Source organism: Dipteris shenzhenensis, chromosome 21 (genome assembly GCF_047967505.1).
Source record: "Dipteris shenzhenensis isolate YYH24624 ecotype China chromosome 21, Dip_SZ_1.0, whole genome shotgun sequence".
In the NCBI taxonomy this organism is placed as follows: domain Eukaryota; kingdom Viridiplantae; phylum Streptophyta; class Polypodiopsida; order Gleicheniales; family Dipteridaceae; genus Dipteris; species Dipteris shenzhenensis.
Genome location: NC_141616.1, coordinates 37,688,216 through 37,703,905, shown reverse-complemented (window position 1 = coordinate 37,703,905; position 15,690 = coordinate 37,688,216). Strand labels below are relative to the sequence as shown.

At 39.2% G+C, this 15,690-nt stretch overlaps 1 pseudogene; it reads left to right on the top strand.

Annotated features, from left to right (window-relative positions):
- LOC147888818 (uncharacterized) overlaps nt 1-7,807 on the top strand; it is a 46,814-nt pseudogene extending 39,007 nt beyond the window's left edge.
- The last annotated feature ends 7,883 nt before the right edge of the window (nt 7,808-15,690 follow it).

The following is a 15,690-nucleotide window of genomic DNA, read 5'->3' as shown; positions in this document are numbered from 1 at the left end:
TTGGTGTGCAGGAATTGGGATTGAGCTCGAGGGGGAGTGTTGAGGTATCGAGCTCCACTCGCGATATGCCAGGGTGACTGTTGTGCATTTATGTCACCGACTTGTTAGCTGGAGATGCGGTTGGTACACCGCCCACGAATAATAGCTAGATGACAGCTATCCTTATCTACACTAGTTCGTGGCTCAGTTAGTATGCCACCTTAGTTAGTTGAGTTTGGTTTGAGACCCACATATAGGGTTCTTCTATTTCTTTGTACTAGAGTTCTTTTGGCTTTCACAACTAAGAAGAGGAAAACTGTTTTCAGCCTCCACCTTTGTGTGTATTCCCCCATTGTGCATGTGAGAAAGCCGCAAGTGAGACTCCTTCCCTCTCTCCCACTATCTTTACACTTAGCTCCACCTCCAATTCTTTTCCCACCAAATGATCAATAGGTGGCGACCATGTAGAGCATTCTTGACCCTTCCAATCAACCCTCCTAATTTAATGCTAAATATTACACTACTCCCACTAAACATTAATTAAACCCACTAAACCTTACACTACACCCACTCCCCCCCCCCCCCAACTTTTACTAATTTACCATTAGAACTCATCGTGGGAACACCTATTCATAGCTTGATTCTCCCTAGAGCAAATGTAATATAAAATATTGAATTCATGGACAAGAAATATTCCTTAAATAAATCTAGTACTATTTATAATTTTTTATTTCTTCTTTTTCCATGCACTTCCTTGCAATGAGGCCCATAAGCATGTCAAAGGTGACTACATTTCATAATCCACAATATCAAAAGCATGCCATCTGGTCTATTGGATTTTCCAAACCTTTTAGGCCTTGTTACGCTAGCTTGGGGCCTGCCAAAAGTTATTGGGATATCCAATATGGTGATATGTGTTGCCAGAGGTGGAAAACCATACCCATCACTTTTATCCAAATTTTCACATCTCCCACGTGTTCTTTTGAAATTTCATGCCTCATGTATCACCAGTTGTTCTACTTCTTTCAAGACCCTATCCTCCTCTCTCTGGTTGCTTTTTGATCGAGTTGTGCATTTAGATCCTGTGTACTTTCCCCCCTAGCATTGCATGTCCTTTTTGATCTGGCATAGCCACGCATCATGAGTGCCTCAGTCATTTATCTAGGTGATTCATTGTCCTCCCTTGTCTTCTCTACTCGTTGTTCTCAATTCACTTTCATTAGTTTCCACTTCTTTTAATAGACATTTAATTATTTCTCCACCATTTTTCTATCAAGGTTTTCATCCTTGATTGCCACATAGTTTAAATTTATATGTTAATGCATTTTTTTAATTAAATCCAAAGATTTGATCTTATTAGAATATAAGAAGACTTTGTGGTCCATTTGAAGAAAAAAGTTTATAATTGTATAATAAAGTTTATTAATACATATCCCTTCTTGTACCTGGCATCATTCAAAGTTACAAGGCAAATAAAAAATCAACCTAGCCAACTAAATGTGAACAATGTCCAAGAGTAGAACACTTCCAATTGAAAAAAAGATATTTATAATATAGGAGGTGGATGAAGTGATGAAATAGGACTACTCTAATGTCTTAGTAGCACGGTGGCTGAAATCTAATAGTTAAAGATAACCAACCTAAAGGGGATTGTTTTAGTACAACACTTTGCAACGAATTTTGGGATAGCATGGTGGTAGTGCAGGATAAGTAGTCGCTAGCATGGTGATTGGTTGCACACTAGAATAACTTCCACCGGCGTGGTAGTTTTCTTCTATTATTACAAGATGAATGGCATATAATTCATTCATTTGGGATTTGTGGATTCGTTATGGGATTTAATAAAACCAGTGCGGTGATTGTTTAGGATATACTAAAAACAAGCGTGGCTGGCGAGTCGTGGTTTTTCTCTCATTCTTTGTCACTCTATCTAAATGTAGAGGGAAAACTTAAACTCACTCCCATGTCTTCATAGTTGCAATGTTCTCACAATTGTCATGATCCCATATGATGCATGCACTGATGGTTGGAGAAACAAGAAAGTTTTCTTGTTTTAACCAGGTGGTTGTTTGAAAATCCCCATATGCTATGCAAACCCCAAACTCCTTTAATTTTCTCGCAATCGTGACGGCTTCTTCTTTGCACTTCATCCACTTTCACTTCATGGAACACTCTATGTACTACACTATTCTTTTATTATATGTTAAATGCATGCCTGTGGAGAGGTTGGTTGTAAGCCATGTTACAATATCATGGGCATCATTGAGCTTTTCTTGAGAGCATATTAATTGATGTTTAAATAGAGCTTGCTTAATAACACCACATCCATCATTTTCACCCTTGCGATGGCTAGACCCAAAGAAATTCCACATCATGTCTAGACCAGAATCTTGAGACAAAGTACAATCCACAGGCTGATGAGGGAGCACAATTTGACCACATGCAATATTGTTTTATATTTTTTGCGTGGGGATTTTTTTTTCCAGCCATTCCTAATGCAGTAGAAAAGCATGCTGCACAAATGAGGTGTCATGTTCCCTATCATTTATAAATGTAGAAATGGTATGTGCATTGCACTAACCTAGAATTCTATGAGTCAAGCAAGTAGATTGGCATCAATTGTAGAAGAATCAAGCAAATGACTATACACAATATGCACAATATTTGTTATCTGGTTGTTGTACCAGTGAGAACTTTGTATCATCTTGTTCTTGAAATGAACAAGGCACATCTTGAACTGTTTATCCTACTAGCAGGCCATGAAATTGTAAGCACATAATTTTGGATGGATTGAATGATGTGACCTATAAGCTCCCTTGGCTGAGTTCTCTTATACGATAGTAGCCATCTCTTTTATCGGATCCTTCAACATTGACATTTTCAAATCTCCTCCATTTTAGAGCAACGTGGTTGTCTTTCCTCATTTCATTTAGACAGACAGGGAATCTCTTCTTCTTCAGCTTCAGACTGCAATGCTTGCATGTGCCACAAATGCATTCAATGCAGTAACACTCATAGTTCCCCTTTGGACAAAATTCACTAGCTCCCATAGAGAACTTAGGCTATAAAATCTACTCTTCCTTGCAACACATGATGAGGATCCATGTGGCCTACAGACTGCACATTCATCGGTGAGACATGGGCATCCATCTCCATGGAGCAATGCTCCAACATGATCGGATCTTAAGTCGTTCATAGCTTGCCGAGCCAGGTCAAAGTTTATGTGTGTTTTGCAATAATAAACATTGTTGTCTTTGAGTTTCGTGATGTACCATGGTTTACAATACTCAAAGCTCCTTTGCCCAACTGAAATGTCAGGATTCTTATCCATAAACTTGAGATACAACTCCATCTATTGACCCAACATGCGGGAAAAAAAAGTACAATGAGCCCCCTTTTAAATGGAATAATAGTACAATGAGCCCCCTTTTAAATGGAACAATAGTATAGTAAGCCCCCTTTTTGCACTACTAGAACACTACAAAACACAGTACACACAAAAACACGGTCTAATTAAAGTGATCAACCTAAAGGAAAACAAAACAATTTCAACCCTCGGGCTGGTTTAATACACTCACAAATAATGAATCTAAATTGAACTAATAATCTAATAATTGAACTAATCAAGCTACTAGAAACAAGACAATTTCAACCACCGTGTTAGTTTATAATAGTCACAATTTCAACTACTAGACTGGTTTAAAATAGTCACAATTTCAATCACCGGGCTGGTTTAGGATATGGTCACAATTTCAACCACCAGGCTGGTTGAGGACACAGTTAGTACAGTCACAATTTCAACTATCGGGCTAATTTAGGACAGTCAAAATTTTAACCAGGATGGTTTAGGACACTATCAAAATTTCAACCACCAGGCTGGATTAGCTTGACGGTCTCAACTTCACATATCAGACAATAACAAGTATATTGCTTTCCATTTCTGAATTTCACAATTACAAAATAACAATATATTATTTTTCATTTCAAAAATTCACAATTTCAATCAGTAAGTGATGTTTGTCTTAAATCAGCACCGAGCTGGTTTAGGAAAATCACATTAAGTCCAAGCCATCCCGGTCTAGAAATTAAGTGGTATATGGGCCGGTTTAGTAGAATAACAATATATTTTTTTCTGCTGCAAAATATGTTGCTGTTAATTTCTGCTCAACCATGCCACTGGGCTAGTCAACAACTAATGTTTATTCAACCACACTGGTTTAAGACAATCACATAACTTGTGTTTGAGCTAAACCAACCATGGTTGCATGATGTTCCAACCACGGGGCTGGTTTAGGACAATCACATTAAGTTTAAGCCTGGTTTAACAAATGAAACAAGTAAACTATCCCAAAGCTCAATCACAAATAACCACCAAGCTGATTTAGGCACCATTGACCTACATTGTATCAATCATGTTTATGATGTTCTCATTAAACACCTTACGTCGTGTATGCTTTTTATAGATGTCCTTTCAATTTGGAGAAACTCTCATATTTTTGTGCTAGAACATCATCACTCTAGCAATGACTTCCACACTTAGGTTGTCTCTCCTTTTCTTGCATTCTCTTGAAGCCCATAGACTTCTAGGATCAAGATTATCGTGCATTGCTTCTACTCTACATTCAACCATTGGAGCCACATTTGTCTTTCTGATTGACAACATCTTCGACATGATTGTCCACCCAAGCCATTTCTCCTTTGTTTCAGGGGACACCAACATAGCTAAAGTCGACCTCTTTGCAGCTACTTGATCTAAGTTGCAGCTAGTTGATCTAAGTTGTGCATCCTTTTACTTTTTGTAGACCATTTCTCAGGTTAGAGAGCATCACCTCTTGGGCGTGCATCTCCCAAGGTGTTGGTAGTGTTGTTACTCTACAAACTTTAGGGTGCAGGCTTGTGAAGACTCAAGACATGTATTCACCTAAATGGCCTAATGTTGCTACCTCAAATGCATTGCTAGTGTTCTTCGCTTCGATGGCAATGATGGAATGCATGCATCTGCAACTGCTTCCTATTACTACTCTACAAGGAGCCTTCTATTTCTCATTGTTTCTCCCTTTGAAAATGTTGCAATAATGTCTTCCGTTGTTGTTTCGATACCATGCCATTGCTTTCCTCTTGACCCGTAATCTATTCCTTGTGCCTTGACCAGATTTTTTAACTTTCCTATCTCATAACCTTTTCCTATCTCTCTTGCAAGCCATGGTGAGCTGCATGTTGACATTGATGCCATGGCCATGAGAATAGACCCAAAGAAGCTACCTCGTGAGGCAAGCAAAGAATAGAAGACAACTTACCCGAAAGAAGACAATGCTAAACCAAAGTTTACGCAAGGTCACGTCAAGGAGCTTGCACATTTGAAGGGTGATGAGTGCAGGTTGTAATGAATATTCCAAGATTTGATGGGCGGGAGGTGTGAAAATTCAAAATTCGTGGGAGTGGCAAAAATTTTTGCTGCCGAGTTTTCCCCCTCCAATGGTACACGTCAATAGAATTGGATATCCTAAACAAGTGCATTGTGGCCTAAAATGCTTCAAAACACAAATAGAATTAGGAAAAAAGGGAGCTCATTTTGGGGCCTTTTAGCCCAAAAGAAAAATAGCTCTCCACCAATCAAAGGAAGGCCAACGTAACATTGAAAAAATCAAAAAAGAAAAAAAAAAGGAAATGCAGTCAAGTTTGTATTCAATGAGGACACTTGAGATACTTTATTATATCTGATGTATGGTGCAGAATTTGGTATTTGTGAGATCTCTACTGAGTCCCAAAACCCCCAGAAAGACTTTTGAAACATCCAAAGCAGGCCCTCAGAGGCCCAGAAAAGGCCAATAAGGCTCGGAAAGCCACCTGTACAAATGAAAGCGATTTGATAGGTTGAAACAACTATTAATGTTTTAAAACCACCATGTAGTCCCACTAGTTTGGATTCCAAATTTTTAATCCATTTCGATTTTTAACAAATCAAAAAAAGTTATGGAGCATGCCCTCAAATCAGTGTGCATCACTTTGGCACAACATTGGAGACCTATTAACCCATACCTAATGTTCTCATTTAGGTGTGTCCTTGGGTTGAGGAGAAGCTCATGTAGTGTACTTTTGAATGATTACTTGGTTGCATCATGTATGTACAAAACAAAATTTTGACATTTTTGAATAAATTGCTATATCTTATAATCTTTAGCTTGCATGCTTCACATGAAACATAGCCATTAGGAAAAAAGGGAGCTCATTTTGGGGAATGAAAAATAGCTCTCAATCTTTTTCAATCTCTCTCTTTGAATCTAATCTATGCTTGTGCAAAACGGTGTGTTTATCAAGATGTTGCAGACTAAAATATAACTTTTGCAAGTTTTTCGTGGGTACAGCAAACCATTGATAGGACCTCGCTCTTTGAGAAGCTTTCTTTATTAAAATATCAAGGAGCAAGGTACAATAGTGAGCTCTTTGCTTTTTCAATCTCTCTTTTTGAGATGTCAGATATGAAAGTGTTAAATTGGATAATATTCTTTCAGTTTTTGGAGCTATAGACATGAGCTCCCTCACTCGTCGACCTCTTTCCTCTATATCTTCCATCGATGTTTCCAACAAGGTTTTTGTGGATGGAACCTGGCAAAGATTGAGTGTATCAAAAGGAAGTTTATTGTTTGTGCAACCAAATAGAAGGAAGAAGCCAAGTTCAAGTAATCTCTTTTTGGCATCTTGGAAGGGTAGGGTGAAATATTTTAGAACCAAGGAGGGGATGAAATCAATAAAGGAAATATTAGTTCAACATGTATACATGCATAGAGAGCTTGTGTTACGAGAGAATTATCCAACTTATCTTCCACAACACATACCAAATTGTAAGTGACTTCATTGAGATTTATATATCATAATCAGAGAATTTTTTGAACCTCAATGTTTTTTTTTAATTTTCAGTTATATATCCCTCATCTTATGAGCAGTGGCAGCCTACTAAATGCATTTTAGGATTCATGGATGTGTTACATGGGTCCATAGGAGAGTTGCAATATCAAGGTAGATTGGAAGCACAGTCAACTCGGTCATCAGAAGTCTTTTTCTATTATCATCTTTACCAACTATTGGATAAAGCCAACACACATGGTGTGTTGAAGAAAGTAGCTCTCCCAGCATGGAATACCATTGATTGGCCAATTCCTCATGGTGCTGTAACAAAGTCATATAGATCCATGTTGTTTCCATAAGTACAACGATCCTTACGGCCAGGGATTGCTAGTAGAATCAACAAAATAACAATCTTTGTAGATCTATTCAATAAATTTTCTATTAAGGTTTGCAAGACGATGGTCACTTATAATGCAAACAGTGCTAAAAGAGTTCCTGACTTCTTGGATTATGGTTGGGACATGATAACATCCAACCAAGTATACTGTGAGGTTGTGCACAACTCCATTAAACTTAAGTATATGATTGCCACTCAAAATTTCATATGAACCTTTTACTATAAATGCAATAGAATGATTGGGAACCAATTGATTCCAATGGATCAAGATTTGAACTCTTTTTGTCCTAGGAATGAAGCACTGGATATCATTATGAACGAGAATGATAATTTATTGGGAATTATATCACTCAAACAATATTGCACACTGGCTTAATTAGGTGGAGACAGAGGGTAGTGTTGCAAAAAGATTCTCATTCATTCTGAATAACAAAAAGGTATACAAAGAGTTGAATATGACTCAATGTTTTTTATTTATTCTTGAATGAATCATTGATTAGTTGACAGGTATTGTAGCGAAGGGAAAGGAGAATTTTGTGTAGAGATATCTTAAATGGAATTATTGAGATAATTCAAAATTCATGATTATAGGCTCGAAATGATTATTTACATAGTATATAATTGTGAGGCAATGGGTAAAAATTATACATTATAATGTCAAACAAACTGATGATTCTCAGACAATCACTGTCATTTAGGCAATGGTGGATGCTATGAAGAGTTGGCATCCAATGCCTAGGATGATCCTATGAAGAAGGTTAACCAAGGAGCTTCTCTTGTGCCTTTTCCTCGTCCACCACCTTCTCATCCATGTTTTGATCTCGCCTTCGCTCTAGTAGTTGAACCTTTCTAGGCTCATATTGTTGGAATCAGAAAAGCTCTACAATAGCTTTGGCTCTAAAGTTTCAGCCATAATCAACATTGTAACTACATTTTTTATCATTTATAAACAACAATTGAGAATCAGTTTCTTTGGTATTGTAACAATTTGTAATTACATTAGGGGAATTTTGGACTCAAAAAGGGCCTCTTGGATTAGTCCCTTAAGATTTGTGATTAGCAAAGCATCCAATGGGAAGGCTTGGGCATTAAAAGAATGGAGGATTCCATATTGGGCTCTCATTGGTGGAGAGTCCTCCTTGGTCCCCACTAGGCTTCCACTTGCCTCTCTCTTTCCCCCACCACCTCTTGAGGCATTTACTCCCCCTTTTCACTTTTGGATGGTCCCCATACCCTCTTAGGCTCTCTTGGTAGGCCCCCAAATCTGCGACTTTTTTTCCCTCCAAAAAATTGAAATTTTCCAAAAGTGTCCCTAGCACCCCAAACTCCTCCCAAGAGTCTCCCCAAACTATCCCCATTGGCTTACCACCTTTCTCTGAGCCTCTTCCTCCTCTCTACCTCCTCTCAGCCTCCTCCCAACCTCTTCCTCCTCTCAACCTCCTCTCGGCCTCCTCCTCTCAACCTCATCCTCCTCCCAACCTCTTTATCTTTTCTTGCTCCCATTCTTTCTACAATGGTGAAGCACTCCCCTTCCCCTAGGTCAAAGCTATCAATTTAATCTTGTGTGGGTGGCATTTTGAAGGACAACAGTGATATTTGGATCCCTCAAGGGTTTAGATTAATGTCATGGGTCACAACGCAACCATCTACAATAGGTCCATTCAAGGTTTCTAGAAAGGATAGAACAAAGAAAGAGAAGCATTGGAAGGGTCACATTGTTGGGTTTTGTAATACAGAAAAAGGACTTAAGCTGAAGGTTCAGCACGTGTACATTGCTCGAGACATGAACTTGGATCCTGCCAGTCAAACTTGCTTTCCTTCAAATTTTATTTCTCTTTTACATTAACTTTTTTTCATTTTTAGTTCAATTGTGTATTCTAATGATTGTATGTGAGCATCCGTTTTGAGAGAGGGTGTCTTGTGGTGATAGTAGAGGGGGAGGGGGGAAGGGAGAGAGAGAGAGAGAGAGATGGAGGGGTATTAGGGGGAGACAGTAGAGGGGAGAGATTTGTGAGTGAGTGAGTGAGTGAGAGAGAGAGAGAGAGAGAGAGAGAGAGAGAGAGAGTAGCTTTCTGCCATACACAATGGGGGAATACACACAAAGGTGGAGGCTGAAAACAGTTTTCCTCTTCTTAGTTGTGAAAGCCAAAAGAACTCTCTCTTAGTACAAAAGGAATAGGTGAACCCTATATGTGGGTCTCAAACCAAACTCAGCTAACCTAGGTGGCATACTAACTGAGCCACTAACTAGAGTACATAAAGATCGCTGTCATCCAGCTATTATTCATGGGGAGTGTACCAACTGCATCTGCAGCTAACAAGACGGGGACATAAATGCACAATAGTCACCCTAGCATATCACGAGTGGAGCTCGATATCTCAACACTACCCCTTGAGCTCAATCCCAATTCCTGCACACCAAGTAGGTCTCTGAAGTTCTGCAGCTTCTCTGTGCCCAATGCCTTCATGAATATGTTAGCTACCTGATCCTCTATGCTGACATAAACTAGATCAATAAAACCTACTAGAACCTTCTCCTGCACATAGTGATAATGCACCTCAATGTGCTTTGTTCTAGCATAATAGACTGGGTTATTTGCCAAGTCTATACTACTCATGTTGTCACAATAAATGACAACTGGCCCATCTGTAGACTGATGCATATCATAAAGTAGCTTATGCAACCAAGCTGCCTCACATGCAGCCATTGCTGCACCCCTGTATTCAGCCTCTGTGCAGATAAGGCAACTGTAGGCTATTTCTTGCTGCTCCAAGTGACTGCGGCACTCCCAAAAGAAAACACATATCCCCTGGTAGATCATCTATCAAAAATACTACCAGCCCAATCAACATCAGTGTATCCATGCAACTGTATCTAAACCCTAGTCTCATAAAATAGTCCATACTGCAATGTGGACTTCACATACCTCAGTATGCATCTAGCCGCATCCAAATGCAGTTTCCTTGGAGCCTGCATAAACTGGTTTCCCTAGAAATAATGCAGCTTTCCCAAATCCTTCATCTCAAACTTCTGCTTCAATAGCATTTTCACATGAAGGATACCTTCATCACTATCACCTGTGATGATCAAATCATCAACATAAATGACAAGCAGCATAATGCCTTTCTCTATTTTTCTCACATAAAGTGAGACATCTGCCTTGGAAATCTAAAAGCCAATAGTGACAAGATACTGTCCTATCTTGTGAAACCATGCTCTAGGTGCTTGCTTCAAGCCATACAAGGCTTTCTTCAACCTGCAAACAAACTCAAGATGAACAGCATGCACATAACCTGGTGGCTGCCCCATATAGACCTCTTCGTGCAAATCACCATGCAAGAAGGCATTCTTTAATCCCTTTGATGCAGCCATAGCAATGACTACTCTTACAGTTGCCATCCTTGCAACTGGACTGAATGTTTTTTCATAATCAATGCCATATGTCTGTGCATACCCCTTGATAAGTAATCTTGCCTTGTATCTGCTCACAGAACCATCTGCATTATGCTTCACATTATAAACCCACTTGCATCCAATTGCATTCTTGTCTTTAGGTAAAGGCGCCAATTCCCATGTAGCATTTGCTTTCAAGGCATCTATTTCTTCATCCATGGCTTTCTTCCATTTTTCTTTTCCCATGGCTTGCTCAAAAGAAGTGGTTTCTAGTTCTTGTATCACTTTGACTATATAGGCATAGTGAATGGCTATAAATCCATCATATTTCAGCCTATCCATAGGATACTTAACTCTGGTAGACCTACGCAAAATAGGCTCACTAAGGAATACCCAACTCATGATCAAGGCTCTGTTCTGAGCCACTGGATTCACCATCCACATAAGAGTGACCTGCATTCACATCAACCATGGGCTGATCTACTTTTTCTTATCCCTTCCATGATATTTGCATACCACTATCTGCATTGCTTTGACGAGATTCTCCTGATCTCAATCTACTTGTCCATGGCGAAGTATGTGAACCACTGCTAGAGGACACTATAGGTCCACTAATATTTTGTGATTGCTGCTGTGAATTCTGTGCAGCATTACCATTTTGTGCATCTACATCATCAATCACATTTACTGGTTTATACCAACTGCTCATCTCATCAAAAACAACATCTCTGCTCACTGTAAACTTATGAGTAGAAGGGTTATAACATCTATACCCTTTCTGCTGTACCCTTTCTGCTGTAGAGAATAACCAATAAAGATGCACTTCTTAGCTTTTGGATCCAACTTGGATCTCAACTCATCTGGCACATTAACATAGGCAATGCAACCAAAAACTTTCAAATGAGAAATATCTGGTTTCCTACCAGTATACCTCTCCTCATGCATCATGCCATGTATTGCTGCAATGGGAGTCTTGTTCATTATGTAGACTACTGTAGCAAGTGCTTCAGCCCAATAATAATCTGGCATGTCTTTTTTGTTGAGCATGGCATGATATACCTCTCCAATATGCCTATTTTTCCTTTCTGCAAGTCCATTGGCTGTGGGGTATAACTGCATGAATATTGCTGCTTTATGCCATGCAATGTTTTGCCTATACTAGGGTTCCTTGACAGGAACATACAAAACAGCATTCTTGCATCCAAGCATTTCTTGAGAAGAACATCTTCGAGAAAAAGCTATTGCATAATGTTCAATTTGCGCAATTCATGGTGGTACTAGTTATTAGGCATGAATACATATGTAAAGTCACTTCCCTTATGGTGATGATTTGTTTTGCTACCAAGGCTTTCCAGTTCAGTGCGCAAGTCAAAATTGTTATTGAGATCTGGTTGGTTGTCAAGCATGTCCATGGTCAATGACAGTGGTGCTATGCTATTGACATGGTCTTGAGGTAAAGCGTCTCTATTAAATTTATTCCTATTGGTGTAAATCAAGTCATGCCATGTAGGAAAAGTGTCATTTGTGCTGGTCTCCTCATCATCGATAAATGGTAGATATAGGAAGCATAGCTCTCTGTAGTGATTTCTAGGGTCTTTTCCTTAACTGTAATTATTAAAGTGCACAATCTTTGGTCGTTTTTGTTTTTGGGTCTTACAGGCCACTCACAGTGTACATACTAGCGTACTCATCTAAACACAAATTATTCAACTCATTTGACATGTTCTTGTACTTTCCAATTATGTCAAGGAAGAAAACATCAATGCTTTATGGGTCCACCTTCTCAAGTTGTAAGCATCATTTGAGTAGCATGGTATGTTTCTCCGAGGGGGGGGCTTGTGTTTTTGTAGCATAATTCTTGCATGGTACTTGTTAATGGCAGGGACAATGACAAGTAACTTGGTCATTGTGAGCTAATGTGTTGTGTGTTCAACATGGCACTGCCAATCTCATGAATACACTCATTTTTTGATGCATTCAATTGCAAACATTGTTGCAAAGCTTGCTTGATGGCTTTCATTGTGAGACATGACCGACCTTTTTCATGTATGAAGTGCAATAGGATGCAACTGTGTGGGGTTTCATAACAAATTGCACATTAGTATTTGCATTCCATAGACTAGACATAGTGATGTTAAAATAAAGTGTTGGTTGCATAATGTTGCAATGCAATGCTACAATGTACTCTTCTTCTGATAGTGAGATGGCATCCAAGAAGTTGTCAAAGTCAAGGATTTCAATATAGTTTTCTTATATGAAAGAGTTGATTCTTTTGTAATTCATCTTGTTGTGTTTAAACACACTGGCTCTTCAAGTGGAGTTGGAAATTTTGTCAAAAATGTCTGTGCATATGTGCTTGTCCCCACGAAGGCCTCAATTCTGAAGTAAGGCACTCGTCATAAATAGGAGCATTTTCAATCCACAGCAGGCCATAATCTTATTGACTCCATCTATTTTGGAATTCAATCACACAAAGAAGAAATCAAGTACATTGCCCAAAACTGTGGCATCTTGTTTTAGGAGACATTTCATTGCTTGGAATTGGTGCACATAGCACCTTGCAGTTGTTACTAGATCATAATGCACAAGCTCACACAAATTGTCATAGAATGATGATGACGCACTTGCTTTGGATGTAGGTTTGATCTTACAAAGACAACGAAGCAATGGCTCCTAATTTTTCTTTGTAGCTAAAAAAGTCAAGAAAAGGTTGGTGGGGGCTAATTGTCTTAGCATTGTGAAAGGTTTTTCTTGAGCTTATGCTTGTAGTTAGCTAAACTACATATGCATACAAAGTTGCAAAAGCCAATATGGGATTGTAGGAGTCACCTCAGAGTCACTCAATGTTGGTGTCTTTTGCATCTTCCTTCACGTTAATTCTTTTTCCACACAACTGGCCCTTATGCATGTGGACCCATGAAGAGGACAACACATGTGAGACCATCACTTTCATTGTCTTGAAGAATAAATTCTCTATGGACCTTGAAAACCATCTTTGTTGGTGACCTCCCAACATCTAATATCTTGGTAGGAAGTGTGACCAAGCAAGTTTAATCCCCTAGGGTGACCATAGAAAAGCATTGGGAAGGCAAGCTCCTTGCAATACATATCTTTGAAAATGCTCAATGGTGCAAATCCCTCAAATGGTGCAGTGTCGATTGTCTTGTCCTTGAATTCCACCCCTTGTTGTGTTGTGTAAATGCCATGAACTAGAGTGTCTATTGGAATGTCATCTCCTTGTTCCTAGTGGGAACAATGTTGTTCCATTTGCTTCATTCTAGTTTTGTTTATTGTTGCCTTAATGTGTTCAGCCCACAAGTGGTTTAGTGTGATGTTATATCTTTGTATAGAGGTCTATCTAAGAGCTCTTCAAGTGCCTTAAGTGTGAGTGTGGGCCGGACAAGATCGCTCATGAAGTTATGAACAAAATCTATCTTTTGCTTCAGTGCAAGCATGACTGTTGAACTGTCGCTCAAGAAGTAAGGCATAACATTTTGTTCTATGTCCATGTCAGCAAAGACATTGACGATTGCACCATGGAGACCATATTATCCTTCGTATGTTGACTCAAAAATGTAAGGGTATGCTAATTGCAATCAATCTTGCCTCCAAGTTGTTGAGCATGCACACGTTCTTTGTTTTTGGATGCAATGGAATGTTTTTAGAAGCATATTTTGGACTTTGCTTTTCCTAATTTGAGTGTGGCATAATGTGCATACAAGACCAGATGTCATTGGTATGAGTTCATGCTGAACCATGAAGCCACTTGTTGCAATAGTGGTGCATCGCATCTTGCTCTTGAACTCCAAGACTCCACAACAAACACAAGGAGATGAAGTCATATCTTGAATGCTCTTCAAGTACCTTAGAAAGGCACTAATTTGGATTGTGCCACTTCTTTAGTAGAGCGAGCCAATCGTTGATGGTTTGATTGCTATTGTGTGCAATGGGCTTGCAATGGAGGTACGCAAGGCACTTAGGTTCCAAAGGGTGTGCCGTCAAAGAATGCCATCTCGATTGCCAAATCTTTTCTCTTTTTGTATGTTCTCTTGACAATAGCCTACATTGAGCACTTGGACTCTGGGAACATGTGCAAGTAACAAACAGCAATGTCTTTTGTAGTCATGTGTGATATTGTTTACACCAAAGATAACAAAGCTCTCTCATGCTCTATATCCCAAAGAACATAGGCACACCTTCAGTTCTTCCTATGAAGCAAAGCTATCTCTCTAGCTAGCTCGTGTGCTCATAAAGTGTCTTAGCAAATGACTTGGAAGGAACATTGCAAACCTACACTTGCATGAAAAAGGTAATCATGGATCAATGCACGTGAGTTTGAGATGTTCTTAAGTATGAGGGCCATACTTTCGAGTTCTATAGTGTTTAGATGCATTTCCAACACTTTCACAAGTAATTCTTTCCCAAGCACCTTGATGCAAGCCAAGTGCACGAAAATGGAATTGTACATCATTTGTGCAACCATTATGTATATCAAGCAAACATAGAAGCAAGTCAAAGTGCCTTGGATGGGGGCCTTTTTGTACATGGTGTACTTGCTAGTGTTGTACAGTTGTATGTCCACTTGTTCACACATTGTGTGACTGTCTACTTCGTGCACAAGTGAAGCAACGAAATAAACCAAAATAGCACAACTACTCAATGAGAAGCATGCAAATGGGCCATCACAACAAGGAAGACACTAGGTTGGTACAAACTATTTTCATGAATTTGGCTTGAATGCAACCAAGTGCCTAGAGCTAATGATTGTGAAGCTCCCGCTTGGCTTAATACCAAGGATCATAGAGAGTACATGCATACACTTTCAGTGTATAAGTCAAGAAAGGTGTTTTGGACCCAAGAAAAGTGTCCACATGTGCACTGCGGATCGTCACAGTCAAGTCTGAGCCATCACAAAGGTAGATTTTCCCTTTAAGGAATGGAACCTTGGCAATGAACTTGATGGACATGCAAGTGTAGCAATAAGGGTGTGCAAGATCACAACTAACTCATGTCCCATCACAAGTACCACATTGAAACTACTCAAGTTGTGCATTAAGGCTCATGAAATGTAGCA